This window comes from Gorilla gorilla, chromosome 1 (assembly GCF_029281585.2).
Source record: "Gorilla gorilla gorilla isolate KB3781 chromosome 1, NHGRI_mGorGor1-v2.1_pri, whole genome shotgun sequence".
NCBI classification, from domain to species: Eukaryota; Metazoa; Chordata; class Mammalia; order Primates; family Hominidae; genus Gorilla; species Gorilla gorilla.
Genome location: NC_073224.2, coordinates 147,240,862 through 147,256,178, shown reverse-complemented (window position 1 = coordinate 147,256,178; position 15,317 = coordinate 147,240,862). Strand labels below are relative to the sequence as shown.

Genomic DNA, 15,317 nt, shown 5'->3' with positions numbered 1-15,317 from the left:
TATAGCAGTTTGAAAATTTGAAAAAGCAAATTATGTTAAAAATTTTTGAGCTACTAGCCCCATTATAATTTCCCTTTGTCTCCATTAAAAATTCAAATTAGGGGAAATCTGATGAGAAAAGTATTTGGGTAGGCTTCAGGAAAAAAGAACTTATACTTGGAAGAGGTACAACAAATCTATGAAATAACCAATCCTAAAACGTTTACAATGTGTCTAAGGCTTAAAAGTAAGGCAGAGCCCCCAAAATTAACCAAATCACTTCTCTTTTTTCATTTTGCTTCACACATGCATAACCAATCTGCCCAAACAAAAAGTATTTATTTGGCCTATGCAGTGTTTGTGTAAAAACTGAGCTATTACTAATATACTAAAATTGGAGGATTTCACATATTTGCTTATATGCATTTATACTTTATTTATAAGTCTAGATTCTCTTGAAAAATAAAAAGATAAGGCAAAACCAGTCCATATTCCTGCACAGTAAGAACAGGATATAGCTGCGTGGGAGCTTCTTCCTTCAAACGCAGAAGGACTTTAATCCGCTCACTTTCCATAATCCCTACAGTCTCCCCTAAAACTCAGGCCAGCTAACAGCTGCTATTTATTACTAGGTTTACACTGTTAAACTGGGACCTCCTCACTCATAAGGTCCCTGTTGAATTTTGAGCTTGCAACCCTGTGTTAGGCCTCCTCCTTATCTGTTGAAAGAAGGGTTAAGATAATTTCCAAGATCCAATCCATGACTAATCACTACATTAAGTCTTTTATTTCTAAAAGGAAGGTGGAAAACATAGCTCTATCACTATTTAACATAGCTACTACTCACTTCCAGTAATTCTTCAGGAAAAGTCATCTGCTTAGGCTACAACAAAAGCTCACAATACTAATTCATAAAATACAAAAGCTGAGAAAGAAAATAAACATATAGAGGTCAAATCCTATTTAACAGATTATAGAACCACCCTTTGAGAGCCAGATTTATATGCTACTCATCTTTATATCCCTTAGAACATTTAGCTCAATGCAAAGTATATTATCAAAATGAAATAAAATCATAAGTCCAAATTTTAAAATTCCAAATTCCAGGTATGTCATTTTCAATAACACAACAGTATAAACTGAACAAATAAATTCTATCCTTACTGAGGGAAAATTTAATATATTTTCATGGCAACAATAATTAAAATAAAATTTCCCAAATATTGCTAAAAACATAAAAACATACCAAACAGCCAAAGTGAGCATCAACTAACTATTATAAATAATTTTACTTGAAAAAAATTATTTCAGAACAAGGTATCTGAGGAAAATAAAAAGATAAAAAAAGAATTAATGATGATGTTTTACTTTAAATACTGTTTTAAAATACATATTATTTCAGTAAGTCCGTAATATATCTTATGGGAAAATTAGTTTACATAGGTAATTTTCCACATGATTCTAAACCCTAAGAATTGTAAATGCAATAAAGAAACAAATTTTACTGAAATAACCTGAATCCTAGTTATTTGCCATACTTATTTACTGACTGCTTGCTACATCTCAATTAAATTGCATCACTATCAACAGAGATATGCAGTTCAAAGAAATTAATGGTTTTCCTAAGTTAAACCTAAGTTCGAGGTGTAATCCAAGCATAGATGAAGAAGCACCTAAACAGAAGGCTTTTAGAGAGTCAAAAAGTCTTGGATTGCTGAGTTATTAATACAACTTCTAGGATAGGCACAAATATCAAGTGAATTCATGGCATTCGTGGGTTAGAGAAGATTAAGCAGTTAACCTTCCGAGAACATTGAAATAGCACATCCAATTATACAAAGCTGTGAGGAACGTTTACAAATAAAATATCTCAAGACATTACACTATTTAAAGATACTGTCCCTCCTTTATCTTATAAAATGGTTTTAAATAGATAAGCCTAAATATAACAAAACTATAAAACTCCTAAAAACAAAATACAGGAAAACCATGGCCGGGCGCGGTGGCTCATGCCTGTAATCCCAGCACTTTGGGAGGCCGAGGCGGGCGGATGACCTGAGGTTGGGAGTTCAAGACCAGCCTGACCAACGTGGAGAAACCCTGTCTACTAAAAACATAAAATTAGCCGGGCATGGTGGCACATGCCTGTAATCTCAGCTACTAGGGAGACTGAGGCAGGAGAATCGCTTGAACCTGGGAGGCAGAGGTTGCGGTGAGCCGAGATCGTGCCATTGCACTCCAGCCTGGGCAACAAGAGTGAAACTCTGTCTCAAAAAAAACAAAAACAAACAAACAAAAAAAAACAAGAAAACCTCTTCACAGCCTTTGGGGTAGGCAAAAATTTGTTTGCAGGACATAAGGAAACAGTAACTACAAAAGAAAAAATTGATTTAAAAACTGGACTTCACCGAAATTAAAGAGCTGTGCTCCTCAAAAGATACTATTTTAAAAATGAAAAGGCAAGCCAGACCAGAGAGTAAGAAAAAAAAAAAAAGTCTAAACACAGGTATCTGACAAAAGATAGTATACAGAATATATGAACCACTCTTAAAGTCAATAACTAAGAAACCAAACACCACACTTTAAAAAATGAGTAAGAGACGTAAACTGATACTTTCTAAAGATAATCAAATGGTCAATAAGTACTTGAAAAATGTTAGCATCTTTAGTCATCAATGGAAATGCAAGTTAAAACCAAACTATATACATATTAGAATGGCTACAATTCTAAAGACTGACCATACCAAATGTTGGCCAGGATGGAAGCAATTCTATCAATATTAAAAGTACAAAATAGTGTAACACATTTGAGAACTGTTTGATAATTCTTCATACAGTTGAAATACATATCCATATGGTCCAGCAGTAAAATGAAAACATATGTACTAAGAAGACATAGTTGAAAGTTCATAGCAGCTTTATTCACAATAGCCCCAAACCAGAAACAATCCAAATGTTCAGAAAAATAAGTGATCAAATTGTGGTACATTCATTCAGTGTGATACTACTCAGCAATAAAAAGAAATAAACTGCTGATATGTGCATCAACATGGATGAATCTGATAGATGTTAGAACGAAAGAAGCCAGGTGCAAAAGAGTACATACGATATGATTCCATCTATATAAAGTTCAAGAACAAGCATAATATAGAAGAAAATACAGGAATAAATCTTCATGACTTTGAGTTAGGTAAAGCCTTAAATATGACCAAAACTACAAGTGACAAAAGAAAAAACAGATACACTGGAATTCATCAAAATTAAAAACATTTTGTACTTTATTGGCTACCACCAAGAAAGTGGAAAAACAATCTACAGAATGGGAGAAAATACTTGCAAATCATAACGGACTTGTATCTAGAATATATAAAGAACCCTTACAAATCAACAATAACGTGATTTAAAAATGGACAAAAGATCTGAATAAACATTTTTCCAAAGAAAACGGCCAATAAATACATAAGAAGATGTTCAACATCACTAGTCATCGGGAAAAAGCAAATTGAAAACACAATGAGATACTTTACAACCATTAACATAGTTACAATCGAGATGACAAATAACAAACAGTTAAGTGTTTGTGAGAATATGGAGACAATGGAACTCTCATACACTACTTGTGGGAATGTAAAATGGTACAAGCACTTCAGCCTGGCAGTTCCTCAAATGATAAGCACAAAATTACCATGACTCAGCAATTCCACTCTTAGGTATATATCCAAAAGAAATGAAAATTTATATCCATCAAAAACTTATATACAAGCATTCATAGAAACATTATTCATGATATCAAAAAAAAGAAAAATCCAAGTGTCCATCAACTGATGAATGGATTAAAAAAATATGGTATACCCAAACAATGGAATACCAGCCATGAGAAGGAATTATATTCTGATACACACTATGACATCCATGAACCTTGAAAACATGATGTTAAGTTAATGAAGCCAGTCACAAAAGGGCACATATTCCATAAATACATTTATATGAAATATCTAGAAGAAAGAAAATAGATCAGCAGCTGCTGAGGGCTGTAGTAGGGGTGAAGGTAGTCAGGAAAACATAGACTGCTAATGTGTGTGCAGTTTCTTTTTGGAGTGATGAAAAAAATTCTAAAATTGATTGTGTTGACAATTGCACAATTCTGTGAGTAGACAAAACACAACTGAACTGTAAATTTTAAGTGGGTGAATTAAATATATGGTATATGAATATCTGAATAAAGCCATTATACAAAAAAGAACAGGTAGAAGAGAAGTTTTGACAGAGGGTGGGGTTGCTAGAAAGGACACAAAGGAATTTTCTGAGATGATGGACATTTTCTAATATGATAGAAACTTTCTAAGTCTTAATAGGTATGTGGGTTATACACAGGTATATACATTTTTTGAAATTCAAACTCTACACTTAAGAACTACACATTTCTCTGCATATTATTCATCAATTTTTATCACTTCATCAATATTTGTAAAAAAACATTATCTACTTAATGGCACTAGGGATAGTAAAAATTCGGTGAGAAATGACTGCATTTTATTATTGTAAGCCCTTCTGAACTTTTTTAAACCGTAACTATTACTTTTTGTAAAAGATTATTTTGGGTATATTTTATAAATAAAGGAAGATATAAACATGACTTCAAATTTGCCTTTTCAAATTTCCTGGTCATTCCAGCAAATTTTAAAATTCTCTAAAGAAAAACTTTAGAATTTTTATAATGAAGAAGTCTTTCTCTGTGAGAGAGTCGGAACATTTTGCAGAAGTAGTAACACTTGAATTGATACCATGAAGTCTCTCCCCAGTGAACCATAGCATGTATTTTCCTATAGCATGTAGAAAAATAATTTACGTGTTCCTCAAGAATATGTAAACTTTATAGACTATGTAGTTAGAATCAAGCATTCCTTATTGCTAAACGTGATGATGAACAACTCAAGAAGGCTTTTAAACAGGTTTCCACCTAGTTTCAGTATAATTAAGGTAGTCTGGCATGGTGGGGGAGGGGCGCACTGCCTGAAAGTCAACAATTTACAAAGCCTTGAGCTTGGCAGCTGGGAAAATGGTAATACAGCATTACTCATAGGTCTGTGGGCTAGTGAGAAGTATATCTAAAACTTTTTCACATATTTTCCTCCTCCCAGATCACATGGGTGCACTGCCTTACATGGATTTATTGCAAAGCAAAAAAAAAAAGGGAGGCCGAGGCAGGTGGATTGCTTGAGTCCAGGAATTTGAGACCAAACTGGGCAACATGGAGAAACCCCATCTCTACTAAAAATACAAAAAATTAGCCAGGTGTGGTAGTGCACACCTATAGTCTCAGCTACTGGGGGGCTTTGGTGGAAGAATCGCCTGAGCCCCGGAAGTTGAGACTGCAGTGTGCCATGATCGCACTGCACCACTGCACTCTAGCCAGGGTGACAGAGTGAGATCCTGTCTCGAAAAAAAAGCAGGGGGGATGGTGGGGGAATAATTCACCTCACTTCCCATCCCATCCCATCCCATCATAATCTCCTTCTAACACAAGAATTCTGACTATCACAGATTAAAGAAAAAGAATACTGTCCAAGCAGGAATATTGTACATTGTAATCTAAGGTGTCCCTATAGGTTTGTGTAGCCTCCTGGCCATTTCTAATGTTCCACTTTTATACAGTAAATAATTCACAGGCCTAAATTCATTCATTCTCCCAGAATGACAGACTACGACATAAGACATTGTTTTTCTATCAACAAGGGAACACACAATCCTGTCTCCTAACTGGGTCACTACAGGTTTCTCTTAGAGTAGCTCCTGATCCAAGGGCAGCCACTGAAACTGGCTACAGCCACACAATAGTGAGATTGGGGGCGGGGGGTGCCAATATACCAACTAGACTCCAAACAGTATTAAAGATGGAGAGTCTAGGAGTGGTTTCTTCTGGAAGTTTGGTAGACTTTGTAGGGAGAAAGCATTTCCAGTTCCCTAATGGGTGGGACTGGGGAATAAGTTGAGAACAAGAAAATATTCCAGCATGGAGAATAGCCTCGGTCTTATCTTAGACAGATGACCTTCACCGTATCTTTGCTTCTGAGAATCAAAACTTCTTATCGAGATGCCACCTATGTAAGGAAAATGACAGAGTACAGACTTCACGATGGCCATATAAGAAAAAAGAATAGCTTGTGTATGGCAGCATGCAGATGATAAACAGCCCCCCAAAAGGGCTTATCTATAATACTATGATTTGAAAATACAAAGGAGGAAAGGGAAAAGAATGAGTTCTCTTTTGAGTATTTGGAGTTTGAAGTACTTGGGGGAAAATCCATGTAGACAATAAGCACAGCAGTTGAAAAGACAAATCTGAAGTTCATAAGCAAGGTGAACGCCACAAACAAAAATCTGGTAATTATCTGAAAACAGTTGATATTAAACTTTTTGAGTATCCTATTGTACTCAGGATAATGTTTTCCTATGGATACCAGAACTCAGAAAGCAGGATACAACAGCAACTGGTCAACATGCCAGTTGGTAATTTATAAACTGCTAAGACAATTTATAAGGAGCTAAGAAAGGATCTAAGGAAGAAAAATGCTTTATGATACAAACACCTGGGAAGCTAAATACACTGGCACTTAAAAGTGCAGTAGTCCCAGCTACTTCGAAGGCTGAAGTAGAAGGACTGCTTGAGAGGTCAAGGCTTCAGTGAGCCATGATCACACCATTGCACTCTAGTCTACGTGACAGAGCAAGACCCTGTTTCAAAAAAAAGGCAGAGAGATTTACTACGGAGGAGGCAACTTTTCAAACACAAGGTTCAAACATCTCTTTGTAATGTAACACCAAAGAAACAAGATATGAATGTGCAGCAACTTGTCAGGTAAAAGAATGGAAAATGATTAACAAAAAACTTATTTTAGTCCATTTGAGCTTCTATAACAAAATATCTTGGACTGGGTAATTTTTAAACAACAGAAACTTATTGCTCACAGTTTGGAGGGTGGGAAGCCCAAGATCAAGGCACCAGCAAGTTTGGCATAAGATAAGGACCCATTCCTCACAGATGGAGGCCTTTATGGGCCCTCACATGGTGGAAGGGGCAAAGGACTCCCTCAAGCCTCTTATAAACGCACTAATCCCATTTATGAGGATTACAGACTCCCAAAGGCCCAATATATTAATACCATCACCTTTGGGATTAGCTTTCAACACACGAATTTTAGAGGGTAACAAAAAGACCATAGCAAAACTACATGCCTAACCCAGAGAGGAATCACATCCTTTCACATCAACAAAACCAAGCACAAATTCATGTCTCAGAGCAATAGAAATACTGTAACAATGAGAGAATTCAGAGAAGACACAAGGAATTAGGACAGGAAACAACTCAGAGACAACACAGAAGAAAGATACCTAAATGACAGGGATTTCTCTAGTTCTGAAAAATAGAATTTTTCTTTTCTGTGTTTAAGATCAGGGCTTGGAGAAGGTTTATAGGCTCCTCCCAAATATTATGATCAGAAACTAATAGTATGGAGTTATTTTATACAGACATTCCAGACAAACAAGCCTAGCCAACTTCAGTCTTAAGATTTCTTAATTTCAAGAGACTATCTTAGGCTAAGCTAGTTGCCACAGAAAAGGTAATATAATAAATTGTTTAATTAATTATACCATCAAATTCTTTAGGAAATCAGAGAACTGATAAAAAAATTTAAAACAATCCTCAATGAAAATAATAAGAATAAAGACTTCAAATGAAGATCTACAGACCTTTCCTATGATTAAAAATACATGAATTTTTAAATAGAGACTTGAAAGTATCTATTTTGCTTGCAAGCTCTTCACTTCCTTGGTGTTGCTGGATGTTTTATGGAGAGTATCCTCAGGAAAACTGAGGTAATGCTATGGTGGTAAAATTATAAATATAAGATGGACATTAGATCATCTAGATCAGCCTGTCCAAAAGAGATATAATGCAGTCCACTTATGTAAAGCTAAATGTTCTAATCACTACAATTAAAAGCTTTTAAAAAAAGATGAAAAAAATATATATAAGATATATATATTAAGATATATCTTAAATAGAGATGGGGTCTTGAGAGGCTGGTCTCGAACTCCTGGGCTTAAGCAATCCTCCCACCTAGGCCTCCCAAAGTGCTACCATTAGAGGAGTGAGCCACCAGGCCCAGCCTGAAATTAATTTTAATAATTTATTTTATCAAATACAGTTGAAATGTCACTTCAACAGGTAAACAAAATTTTTTCAATTACCAAGATAGTCTCTTTTTCAAATCAAGTTTTAAAATCTAGTACATATTTTACTCTTACAGCATATCACAAGTCAAACCAGCCAGATTTTGGGTACTCAATTGCCACATATGGTTACTGGCTACCATACTACACAATACTAGTATTGTCTAGTATTGCCTTTTCTTTTTCCATTTTATGGTAGACAATATGGTCGACCATACTAGACCATACTAGATCTAGATTTTGGTAGGATATAAAGATATATAAATTAAGTTTTCAAAGATTCCTGTTGACTATATTTTTAAAAATCATAAAATACATTTGCTAGTTTAAAAAGAACCCTTTCTGGCCAGGCGCAGTGGCTCACACCTGTAATCCCAGCACTTTGGGAGGCTGAAACGGGCCAATCGCTTGAGGTCAGGAGTTTGAGACCAGCCTGGCTAACATGGTGAAACCCCATCTCTACCAAAAACTACAAAAATTAGCCAGGCACAGTGGTGCATGCCTGTGATCCCAGCTACTTGGGAGGCTGGGGTCAGAGAATCACTTGAACCCAGGAGGCAGAGGTTGCAGTGAGCCGAGATTGCACCACTGCACTCCAGCCTGGCCGACAGAGTGAGACCCTGTCTCATAAATCAATAAACCACTTCTTTTTCTTCATTCTCATATCTCAGCCCCCAAAATATGCTAAAAAGCAAAATATGATTCCAAATAACAGAATATAAAACGGAACAAATATGGCTGCAATGCCAAAGTTTTAAACCACGCAAATAATGGCTCACTCAAAATTTAAATTAGCAACATTCCCCTCCTTAATTAAAATGCAATCCTATTATACTGGAGACTTACCTCCATAAATTCATCTCTGCCAAAGCCTTTGTGATTTTAAAATGAAAAAAGAAAAGCACATTTAACACACAAGGGGAAAAAAAAAAGCTATCCGATTTCAACTTTAAAGCTATCAATTATTAACTTTCATCAAATAGATCTTTGACATTACATTAAACCATTTCTTCACATCTTTCTGGGGTTGCTACATGCACTTATTTTTAAAAAGTAATAGCTGCAGTAAAACTATGAAAAGAAAAAAGTTTCTTCATAGAATTTGATATTTTCATGTTTCTTAAATTTTAATTTTCTAAAATGTTGCTATTTTTATACTTTCTGAATCAAAGAGAGTGAACACAACCAGAGAATCATCTACATTTGGGGAAGGGAAGAATAAATCCTAAATAAAAGCATCTACTTTGTTATGCTACAAAGTGTAAGTTGCATCTCATAATTTTTACTTTAGATATATAACTTACATATCTATATTACAAACCACAGAAGTAGAGAGAATTTAAATTATTATCCTTGCAAGTTTTCCCCAGACTTACTAGTTGGTGGGGCGATAGGACAGAACAGGAAGAAGAGCACTAAAGCTTAGTGTTTGTCATTTTACTTTATTTAATCTTATTTTTCAAAGAGAGGGTCTTGCTCTGTCACTCAGGCTGGAGTATAGTAATGTGATCAGAGCTCACTGCAACCTTGAATTTCTGGGCTACAGCAATACTTCTGCCTCAGCCTCCTAGGTAGCTAGGACTACAGGAACATGCCATCACACCCAGCTAATTCTTTTATTTTCTGTACTGATGGGGTCTTGCAAATGTTGCCCAGGCTGGTCTTGAACTCTTGGCCTCGTGCAATTCTCCCACCTCGGACTCTCAAAATCCTGGGATTACAGGCATGAGCCACTGCACCTAACCTTTACTTTTAACTAAAGTCAGAGAGATGTTTTTCCACCAGGATTGTTCTCCCAAGGCAAAACAAGACTCATTCTCTACATATAAATCCTTCCCATGGATTCTGAGTTTTAATGATTTTTTTTCTTTTTTTTTGAGATGGAGTCTCGCTCTGTCGCCCACAATGGAGTGCAGTGGCACGATCTCGGCTCACTGCAACCTCCGCCTCCCAGGTTCAAACAATTCTCCTGTCTCAGCCTTCCAAGTAGCTGGGACTACAGGTGCCTGCCACCATGTCCAGCTAATTTTTTTGTATTTTTAGTAGAGACAGGGTTTCACCATATTGGTCAGGGCTGGTATCGAACTCCTGACCTCAGGTGATCCACCCGCCTCGGCCTCCCAAAGTGCTGGGATTACAGGCATGAGCCACCATGCCCTGACAGTTTCAATGATTTTTAAAAATACACACACGCGACTCAAAATTTGAACCCAAAAGTTCAAATTTTTTAGTACTTCCACACAAGAATAAAGAGTGACTTAAACTTCTGCTCCTTTTATTTCTTCAAGTTCTTGTCAAAATCTCTTTTCTGAACATCTTTCAACAACTCTAGTAAGGAGGCGTGTTCCAAGATGGCTGAATAGGAACAGCTCTGGTCTGCAGCTCCCAGTGTGATCGACACAGAAGACGGGTGATTTCTGCATTTCCAACTGAGGTACCTGGTTCATCTCACTGGGACTGGTTGGACAGTGGGTGCAGCCCACAGAGGGCGAGCCAAAGCAGGGCGGGGCATCACCTCACCCAGTAAGCACAAGGCGTCGGGGGATTTCCCTTTCCTAACCAAGGGAAGCAGTGACAGACTGTACCTGGAAAAACGGGACACTCCCACTCAAATACTGTGCTTTTCCAACAGTCTTAGCAAATGGTACACCAGGAGATTATATCTCGCGCCTGGCTCGGTGGGTCCCACACCCACAGAGCTTTGCTCACTGCTAGCTCAGCAGTCTGATATCGACCTGTGAGGCAGCAGCCTGGCAGGTGGAGGGACGTCCACCATTGCTGAGGCTTGAGTAGGTAAACAAAGCGGCCAGGAAGCTCAAACTGGGCGGAGCCCACCAAAGTGCTGCAAGGCTTGCTATCTCTATAAACTCCACCTCTGGGGGGCAAGGCGTAGCTGAACAAAAGGCAGCAGAAACTTCCACAGACTTAAATGTTCCTGTCTGACAGCTCTGAAGAGAGCAGTAGTTCTCCCATCATGGTGTTTGAGCTCTAAGAACAGACAGACTGCCTCCTCAAGTGGGTTCCTGACCCCCATGTAGCATAACTGGGAGACACCTCCCAGTAGGGGCTGACTGACACCTCATACAGGCAGGTGCCCCTCTGGGACAGAGCTTCCAGAGGAAAGATCAGGCAGCAATATTTGCTGTTCTGCAGCCTCTGCTGGTGATACCCAGGCAAACAGGGTCTGGAGTGGACCTCTGGCAAACTCCAACAGACCTGCAACTGAAGGTTCTGACTGTTAGAAGGAAAACTAACAAACAGAAAGGAATAGCATCAACATCAACAAAAAGGACATCCACACCAAAATCCCATCTGTAGGTCACCAACATCAAAGACCAAAGGTAGATAAAACCACAAACATGAGGAGAAACCAGAGCAGTAAAGCTAAAAATTCTAAAAACCAGAGCACCTCTTTCCCTCCAAAGGATCGCAGCTCCTCGCCAGCAACAGAACAAAGCTGGATGGAGAATGACTTTGAGGAGTTGACAGAAACAGGCTTCAGAAGGTTGGTAATAACAAACTTCTCTGAGCTAAAGGAGGATGTTCAAACCCATCACAAGGAAGCTAAAAACCTTGAAAAAAGATTAGACGAATGGCTAACTAGAATAAACAGTGTAGAGAAGACCTTAAATGACTTGATGGAGCTGAAAACCATGGCATGAGAACCACGTGATGCATGCACAAGCTTTAATAGCCAATTCGATTCTAAAAACCAGAGCGCCTCTTCCCCTCCGAAGGATCGCAGCTCCTCGCCAGCAACGGAACAAAGCTGGATGGAGAATGACTTTGAGGAGATGACAGAAATAGGCTTCGGAAGGTCAGTAATAACAAACTTCTCCGAGCTAAAGGAGGATGTTCGAACCCATCACAAGGAAGCTAAAACCCTTGAAAAAAGATTAGACAAATGGCTAACTAGAATAAACAGTGTAGAGAAGACCTTAAATGACTTGATGGAGACGAAAACCATGGCATGAGAACTACATGATGTATACACAAGTTTCAATAGCCGATTCGATCAAGTGGAAGAAAGGATATCAGTGACTGAAGTTCAAATTAATGAAATACTCCTCAAGAAGAGCAACCCCAAGACACATAATTGTCAGATTCACCAAGGTTGAAATGAAGGAAAAAATGTTAAGGGCAGACAGAAAGGTCGGGTTACCCACAAACGGAAGCCCATCAGACTAACAGCTGATCTCTCAGCAGAAACTCTACAAGCCAGAAGAGAGTGGGGGCCAATATTCAACATTCTTAAAGAAAAGAATTTTCAACACAGAATTTCATATCCAGCCAAACTAAGCTTCAGAAGTGAAGGAGAAATAAAATCCTTTACAGACAAGCAAATGCTGAGAGATTTTGTCACTACCAGGCCTGCCTTACAAGAGCTCCTGAAGGAAGCACTAAACATGGAAAGGACAACCGTTACCAGCCACTGCAAAAACATGACAAATTGTAAAGACCATCGACACTATGAAGAAACTGTATCAATTAATGGGCAAAATAACCAGCTAGCATCATAATGACAGGATCAAATTCACACATAACAATATTAACCTTAAATGTAAATGGGCTAAATGCTCCAATTAAAAGACACAGACTGGCAAATGAGATAAAGAGTCAAGACCCATCAGTGTGCTGTATTCAGGAGATCCATCTCACATGCAAAGACACACATAGGCTCAAAATAAAGGAATGGAGGAAGATCTACCAAGCAATTGGAAAGCAAAAAAAAAAAAAACCAGGGGTTGCAATCCTAGTCTTTGATAAAACAGACTTTAAACCAACAAAGATCAAAAGAGACAAAGAAGGCCACTACATAATGGTAAAGGGATCAATTCAACAAGAGCTAACTATCCTAAATACACATGCACCCAATACAGGAGCACCCAGATTCATAATGCAAGTCCTGAGAGACCTACAGAGACTTAGACTCCCACACAATAATAAAAGGAGACTTTAACACCCCACTGTCATATTAGACAGATCAACAAGACAGAACATTAACAAGGATATCCAGGACTTGAACTCAGCTCTCGAGCAAGCAGACCTAATAGACATCTACAGAACTCTCCACTGCAAATCAACAGAATATACATTCTTCTCAGCACCACATGGCACTTATTCCAAAACTGACCACATAGTTGGAAGTAAAGCACTCCTCAGCAAATATAAAAGAACAGAAATCACAACAAACTGTCTCTCAGACAACAGTGCAATCAAATTAGAACTCAGGATTCAGAAACTCACTCAAAACGCACAACTATATGGAAACTGAACAACCTGCTCCTGAATGACTACTGGGTAAATAACAAAATGAAGGCAAAAATAAAGATGTTCTTTGAAACCAATGAGAACAAAGACACAATGTACCAGAATTTCTGGGACACATTTAAAGCAGTGTGTAGAGGGAAATTTATAGCACTAAATGCCCACAAGACAAAGCAGGAAAGATCTAAAATTGACACCATAACATCACAATTAAAAGAACTAGAGAAGCAAGAGCAAACAAATTCAAAAGTTAGCAGAAGGCAAGAAATAACTAAGAACAGAACAGAACTGAAGGAGATAGACACAAAAAACCCTTCAAAAAAAATCGGTGAATCCAGGAGCTGGTTTTTTGAAAAGATCAACAAAATTGATAGACCTCCAGCAAGATTAATAAAGAAGAAAAGAGAGAAGAATCAAATAGACATAATAAAAAAATTATAAGGGGGATATCACCACCGATCCCACAGAAATACAAACTACCATCAGAGAATATTATAAACACCTCTACCCAAATAAACAAGAAAAATCTAGAAGAAATGGATGAATTCCTGGACACATACACCTTCCCAAGCTAAACCAGGAAGAAGCCGAATCTCTGAATATACCAATAACAGGCTCTGAAATTGAGGCAATAATTAATACCCTACCAACGAAAAAAAGTTCAGGACCAGACGGATTCTCAGCCGAATTCTACCAGAGGTACAAAGAGGAGATGGTACCATTTCTATTCCAATCAATAGAAAAAGAGGGAATCCTCCCTAACTCATTTTATGAGGCCAGCATCATCCTGATACCAAAGGTTGGCAGAGACACAACAAAAAAAGAGAATTTTAGACCAATATCCCTGATGAATATTGATGCAAAAATCCTCAATAAAATACTGGCAAACCGAATCCAGCAGCACATCAAAAAGCTTATCCACTATGACAAAGTGGGCTTCATCCCTGGGATGCAAGGCTGGTTCAACATACACAAATCAATAAACGTAATCTATCACATAAACAGAACCAACAACAAAAACCACGATTATCTCAATAGATGCAGAAAAGGTCTTCGACAAAATTCAACAGTCCTTCATGCTAAAAGCTCTCAATAAACTAGGTATTGATGGAACATATCTCAAAATAATAAGAGCTATTTATGACAAACCCACAGCCAATATCATACTGAGTGGGCAAAAACTGGAAGCATTCCCTTTGAAAACCGGCACAAGACAGGGATGCCCTCTCTCTCCACTCCTATTCAAAGTACTGTTGGAAGTTCTCGCCAGGGCAATCAGGCAAGAGAAAGAAATAAAGGATATTCAATTAGGAAAAGAGGAAGTCAAATTGCTCCTGTTTGCAGATGACGTGATTGTATATTTGTAAAACCCCATTGTCTCAGCCCAAAATCTCCTTAAGCTGATAAGCAACTTCATACAAAATCAATGTGCAAAAATCACAAGCATTCTTATAAACCAATAACAGACAGCCAAATTATGAGCAAACTCCCATTCACAATTGCTACAAATCGAATAAAACACCTAGGAATCCAACTTACAAGGGATGTGAAGGACCTCTTCAAGGAGAACTACAAACCACTGCTCAACAAAATAAAAGAGGACACAAACAAATGGAAGAACATTCCATGCTCATGAATAGGAAGAATCAATACTGTGAAAATGGCCATACTGCCCAAGGTAATTTATAGATTCAATGCTATCCCCATGAAGCTACAATTGACTTTCTTCACAGAATTGGAAAAAACTACTTTAAAGTTCATATGGAACCAAAAAAGAGCTCACATTGCCAAAACAATCCTAAGCAAAAAGAACAAAGCTGGAGGCATCATGCCAC

At 37.7% G+C, this 15,317-nt stretch overlaps 1 protein-coding gene across 14 annotated transcripts in view; it reads right to left on the bottom strand.

The window, feature by feature from the left end:
* EVI5 (ecotropic viral integration site 5) overlaps positions 1–15,317 on the bottom strand; it is a 277,795-nt gene that overhangs the window by 197,758 nt on the left and 64,720 nt on the right. The gene's annotated exons all lie outside the window — the stretch shown is intronic.